Source organism: Solanum stenotomum, chromosome 4 (assembly GCF_019186545.1).
Source record: "Solanum stenotomum isolate F172 chromosome 4, ASM1918654v1, whole genome shotgun sequence".
In the NCBI taxonomy this organism is placed as follows: Eukaryota; Viridiplantae; Streptophyta; class Magnoliopsida; order Solanales; family Solanaceae; genus Solanum; species Solanum stenotomum.
The window spans coordinates 39,342,968-39,349,837 of record NC_064285.1 but is presented as its reverse complement, the minus strand read 5'-3'; the positions used below and the strand labels follow the sequence as shown (position 1 = coordinate 39,349,837).

The window sequence follows — 6,870 nt, the reverse complement described above, 5'->3', positions numbered from 1 at the left end:
TAAATTTATCATATAAAAAAGTATGTATTTTGTAAAAAAGAAAAGCACAAACGAAAAATAAAAAATCATTCATTTTTATTCATACTATTACAAAATTCAACAATAACTTATAGTTTTTTTTTTTATTTTAATTGTCTTAATATAGCTGTACACAAAAATTTAAAATAAATTTTTAATTAAATCACTAAAACAAAAAAATATGCACATAAATGTGCAAAAATTGTGCCAACAAATCCCAAAAAAAAACCTATATAAACTACCTAAAAATGCAAAAATTTGAAAACAATTCAAAAAGTAATACGATTATTTATATAATATTATCCCAACATATATAATTTTGTCCATTATGATTTTATTATAACGAAAAATGATTAGTGTGACTGTGAATTTGTTGTGTTATTATAGTAGTGATATTTGACAAGTATACAAAAAATTATTTGTCAAGTAAGTTGTCACGTGGAAATGAACATATTGATTAATGAACATGAAAAAAAAACTAACAGGGGATACACACAAGAGAAAACATATGATAGTTAGGCGATCACAAATAACGTGGTCATGATATGTCGTTTAGTAAGGTGGATAATATTTGACAAGTGGAAAGAAAGTATTCACGTGAAAAAAATTTAATCAATAGATAACTTATCATAAGTCACGTAGAAATGAACATATTGGTCAATAAAAATGAAAAATTGTGATAGGAGAATTCACAAGAGAAAAAACATGTTAACAACTATGCAATTACGAATAATGTGATAATAATATGTCATTTAATGAGGTGGGGTAATACTTGACAACTGTTAGATAATCTATCATAAGTCATGTGATTATATTTTCGTGTGAGAAAAATATATACGCGACAAAAATTTGTCGTCGAATAATTTATTATGACTCATGTGACAATGAATGTGTCAATTAATGATATTAGGATGATATTTGTTGGGTGGTAAAAAAAATTCACACAACAAAGATTTATTACTCCCTCTGTCCCTATTAACTTGTTCACTTTTCCTTTTATAGTTGTCCCTAATTACTTGTCCATTTTGACAAATCAAGAAAGGACAACATGTTTTTTCCTACTATACCCTCAATTAATTACTTTGAAAAAGGTAGAACTTTTTGAAATTATTAAATTTTTAATTCATCCACTTCATAATTAATAGGGGTAAAATGGTAAACTCACTATGTCAATAATTGTTTTCTTAATAGGAGTGTCAATTCAAAAGTGGACAAGTAATAAAGGACAGAGGGAGTACTAGATAAGCTATTACGAATTACAGGATAACGAATATATATCATTTTATGAATACATGATATATTTGTTAGATGGGAGAAAAATATTCACGTAAAAAAATAAATCACCAAATAAGGTATCATGAAGTTAAATTGAATTTTAGAAATTAAAAATGCAAGCGTACTATTTGGTTGCACAAGTGTAAATCATAAGGTTATATTGAATTTTAAAATAAAAAATTTATATTAGACATATTAAGGCCTTTATAAATGGTTTTTAATTGAATATTTAAGATATATATTGTCGTTTTAAAATAAATTAATTAATAAACATATGTTCTTAACTAATATTATAAAACAATTGATTTATATTTTTCAATTTAGTATATTTTAATTGAAATTAATCATAAAAATTAAAGGTACACAAATTCTATGACCATCTTGAAATGCATGTTTTTACAAAAAAATTAATAGGAAAATGGTCAAACCCTACCCTATTACTGGATTTTTAACTACGCAGCTATACTTCACGGGAGTCCTATTACCCCCTAAACTACTTTAAAATGGAATAAATAACCCCTTAAGTATATATGTTTCACTTTCTTTGAGAGAGTGAGTTGTCTATTCTTTTTAATTTCCGTTTTTTTCTTTTATTTTCTCTTGCTTCTTATTTATCCATATAATTATACTTTCTTCACCATTAACGTTGTTGAAGTTTTATGAATGGCTGTTTGGTATAAAAACTATCAACAACTAATGCATTTTATGAATAAATAATTTTTCAATAGACTTATTTAGAATATAGCTAACGAATTAATTCTTTTTTATAAAAAAAAGTACCGATTAATTGATTTTTTTACCATCATGAAATCAATAGTAACAAAATCAAAGTGAACTAATTGTATTTTTAGAAACATATTTTCAAACTTATTAGAAGGAACTGAAACAAAGCAATTTCATCTACATTTAAAAAAAAAAGGGATCCTACATGTTCTCCTAAAATCCATGAAAAATCAAAATAAAAAACTCAAATTTGTAATTAATTATAAAATTTTAGAAGAGAAAGAATGAGGAAGAGAGAGAGGTTTCTCAAAGTGGTGTTACAAATTCGTCTCAAATTGATCTTCTTTCACTTAGCCGCCGACATGACTTATATAGCTCACATTTCCTTCCAATTCAACACCCCCATTATTTTCCCAGAAAAAAAAGAAGAAAACATCCATTATTTAAAAATAGTCCTTCTGCAATATTTTTTTGACTTTTTCCAAACCAAGCTTAGCTCATTCATGAGAATAACAAAACATTTTCTATATTATGGGGTGTGCAAAAATAGAACAAATTTTTAAAAAAAGCATGAAAAAATTGTTGAATTGGTTGAATGAAAGATTTGATAAGGACCGTTATCTTCTAGGTCTCATAGATTCAGAGTGGATGAAAAGATGACTTTGATTTCCGTTCTTATAAATTATTAGAGGTATAAAAATTTATTGAGGTAAAAAATGGTGTTTATTATAGTTAGGGTTGAAGAAATGATTTGGAAAGAATGGAGGAAGGAGGATATTTTTTTTTCTTAAAAAAAATATTAAATGTGATATACACGTGTGTCAAGTGCGTGTATTTCACCACAAGAAACATGTCTGGTAATGACATTTNGGGGGGGGGGGGGGGTAATAGAACCCCCGTGAAGTATAAGTGTAGTTGAAAATCTGGTAATAGATATTATAAATATAAGGAAAAAATGGCTGAAATATATCCGAACTTTGACCGAAATTGCTGTAACAATACAGAACTTCAGAAAGGACCCTTTACCCCCTGCACTATTTAATAGTGTATTTTAAAGGTATATATGTGCCACGTGGACATATCATAAATAATGCATCATTATAAATAGTAACGTGTCCACGTGGACACATATATACCTTTAAAATACACTATTAGATAGGGCGGGGGGGGGGGTGAAAGGTCCTCCATAAAGTTTGGTATCGTAATAACAATTTCGGCCAAAGGTGGAGAATTTTTGTAACGACCCATTAGGTCGTTTTGAGTACTAGAACTATAATGATTCTTCCCGTAAATTTTAAATGGTGATGTTGAACTATCTATTTAACTCCGATTATTTAGTTGGTGGATAATTATTAAATAATAAATTTAGTTAATGATTAATGGGCCAACTCCATAATTTAGGTAATGTCATATACAATTTAGCCCATGTGTAAAAATAAATTAGGCTTATATTATTTATGGAAACTGCACAATGTGTGCGGCGTTAAATCGTATGCCGTTGGAGAAGAACGTGAGCACTGAGTGCTCTTCCTTTAGGTAACAATTTTTGGCTAAACTTTTACTATCGAATTGTTGTGGCCTAATTATCTCGTTGTCAAATGTTGGTTGTTTATATTGACTTGTGAAGGGATGTGTGGTGTGTGTTCTTATTGGTGGGAGGAAAAGAATTAATACTTAAATTGGGTAGTATGTTGTAATGGTTCCTAAAAAGGACAATTTTGAGTTGGCAAATTATGATACATTGATAGGCAATGATAAACTAATATTGGGAAAATATTATATAGGAATGAATTGCTAAGATTATAATTAGGATCTGGTTAGTCTTTGTATGCAGGTTAAGTATTGTGTCGTATAGTGGGGGGTTGATTTTTGATTTCTTTTATTTGTTATCACATTATAATTTAAGTTTCGATATATTGAAATAGGTAATTAAATATTAGGTGTAATATGAATATCATTAGATTAAGCTATTTTGACGAATATAGAGTTAACCATAGACTTGAAATTTGAGACATGTGAGACTTGATAAATTAGTGGTATCAAAGTTTAGGAATTTGACTATAGATTTGGGTGAGTTTTTGGGTCTAGGCTAGACATATAGTTATATGGGTGTCAATGGACTCGTTAACTCACGAATATTATATATTTGATAGATTGGAAAGTTTCGGAGGCATTGAGTAAAGGAAAAGTATCAGAGAAGTAGCTTGCTTGACTTCGGTTCTTCGGTGGAGGTAGGTTATGATTTATTCTATGTGATAGATAGACTCTTAATAGCGATTGATATTCATTGAGTGATATTCTGAAGTTCTCTATTACTTGATTGTGTGGTTTTGTGATTTGTGATTGGTCAGAAATTCTGAGACCGTGAAATTTATAATCTTGAACCTTCTCTATGGAAGTGATGCCTTGAATAAAGAAGGATTGATGAAATATTGTTAACGTAGTGAAAAATAGTGATAATAAATGATAAATTAATGGTATTATTGAATTGGGATATCACGTTTCGACACGGTATTATTGGATCGGAGTGTCACGTTCTAATACAGTATTATTGGATCGGGTGTCACGTTTCGGCACGGTAACATTAAAGAAATATATATATATAAACAACGTAATGTACTCAATCTCAAAGAACTCAATTCCCAAAATATCTTGGTTTGGAGGCATGAGTCCTCAAGTATGATCTCAATATTGTTGACTGATTACATACTTACTTTAGTGTTGTTGTCATTGGTTCATGTTGTTTGTTGCTTGCCACCTGCTAAGTGCCAAATTGACTTTATACTATGACTCATTGCATATTAGTCTCTATTTTGAGTTGGCCGATGATATCTACTCAGTACATGTTGCCAAGTACTGAGCCCTACTAGTGTTTTTCGTTGTTTTTCTTTTGTGGAGTGCAGCGAGTGTACTATCGACTTCGAATTGCCCTCAGCTCTAGCCAGTCTCCAGCACATCAGGTTCTTGGGTGAGCTATTCATTCTAGCTCGTGTTGGATTCTCTCGGTAATGGCATGATGTCCTTAGTTTTCGGACACAAATTACTTTATTAATTTATTTTGATGTCTTTGATGCTCTTAGACATAGTATTTGGAGATTAGATGTCCTTGAAGTGATGACTTTCAGGTTTTGGGAAACGATATATAATAAGTTTGAGCTTCCTCATTATGGTTTGTATTTTGTAAGTTTAACAATTAATATATGTTGGCATTTGGATTCCTTGGTTTTCCCACCTAGGAGGTTAAGTGTGGGTATCTCTCATGACTCGTTTTGGGTTGTGACAAACTTGGTATCAGAGCTTTAGGTTCCGTGATCTCATCACACAAGGACAAATCTAGTAGAGTCTTGCGGAACAGTACGGGGACGCCTTTACCTTTTTTCGAGAGACTATAGGTGTAACACCCCGTATTCAAAAATAGAGATTTCAGATTTCTGGTGTTACAGGTGGCACTCACGGACACCATCCACGGACCGTAGATGGACTTACGGTCCGTGGTTCGTGACAAAAAACTTCCCCAGAACTCAGTTAGAAAATTTGGCTAAGTGTTAACCCACGGCCGGACTTACGGTCCGTAGGTCAGGTCACAGACCGTAGTTCGTGTCCGTGGATCGTGCCTCAAAAGCCCAGCTTCAGTCCCGAACTACGATTGACCAGCACAGACCGTCATTCGATCCACGGTCCGTAGGTTTGACGGTAGATGAGGTTAGCAGCTAGTTAGATGAAAAATATTGATGGGTCAACTTCATATGGTCATAACTTTTAGAACAAAATGAATTATGTGTCCCATCACCTATGGTTAGATAGATAATTGAATTATCTTTCCAATGCCACCTAGTTTACTAAATTCCGACCTCCGAGTAAAAAGTTATGCCCGTTTTAGTGAAGCCCTGTTGGGCAGACTCGACCTACGGACCCAATGACGAACCGTCGATTGATTGACCCCTAAGATACGTCAGGGGTCTTTTGGTCTTTTCCTATTTCGTTTAACCCCTAAGATACGTCGTTTAGACCCTAAATCATGAGATTTTATTCAGTTTAAGCCTAGAAACATAACTAGAACCTACCTAAGTCAAATCATTAATCAAAACTTAGAAAATTAGAATCAAGAGAGGAGAAAAAGGTCAAGAACCCTAGTTCAAGAACGTAGGAAGGTTCCATCAGTTCCATCCCCGAAATCGAAAGATTTCTCCGTGAAATTCGTCACCAGGTATGTGGAATTTCACTAGTGGGTTTCTTTCGCCCATTAGGTCCCTAGAATTCAGTCAGATTCTTGATTCCATAATTACGAACAGACTTAGGGTTTCTAGAATTTGAACAGATCATCATGAATTAGTTATTTAAATGTTCCAAATCAGACTATCATGTTATTGCTCAGTTTATCGCATGAATTTCAGAACCCTAGCTATGTATTTCTTTAGTTCTTGAATTACACATGCTAGGTCAGATATTTCAGTATTCAGTTATACATGCCTCAGTTTATGAATGCATCATTATCAAATTAATTGTTGCATTCTCAGTTTGCATGTTCAGTTTCGAGCTATCCAGTATTTACAGAAACTCAGTCATAATGTGTTAACCACTTAATCTATTGGGAGTAGCATAATACCGAGTTGGACTAGGGTTTCAACGTATCCATATAGTCCCAGAACTACGAGCCACGTAGGTGTAAGTCCACTATGTGGGCAACATCAGTTTAGTGATCACGCCAGCATGCCTCTATACCTCTGGCAGGGTATATTGGGTTCTCTCGATGGGGCGTATACATCGGACTCCACATTTAGCTCATGTGGTTTTATGTCGGTTATTAGTAGCTCCCACAGTTCAGTCAGATTCTATTGCATTGACCATTTATCA

At 32.5% G+C, this 6,870-nt stretch overlaps 1 long non-coding RNA gene across 1 annotated transcript in view; it reads left to right on the top strand.

Annotated features, from left to right (window-relative positions):
- Nucleotides 1–3,475: 3,475 nt before the first annotated feature.
- The window catches only part of LOC125863382 (uncharacterized), a 12,842-nt gene continuing 9,447 nt past the window's right edge, over nucleotides 3,476–6,870 (top strand). Inside the window, exons 1-2 of the long non-coding RNA XR_007446133.1 lie at nucleotides 3,476–3,552; nucleotides 4,170–4,247. This is a non-coding gene — a long non-coding RNA (uncharacterized LOC125863382). The remainder of the gene's footprint in view (nucleotides 3,553–4,169; nucleotides 4,248–6,870) is intronic.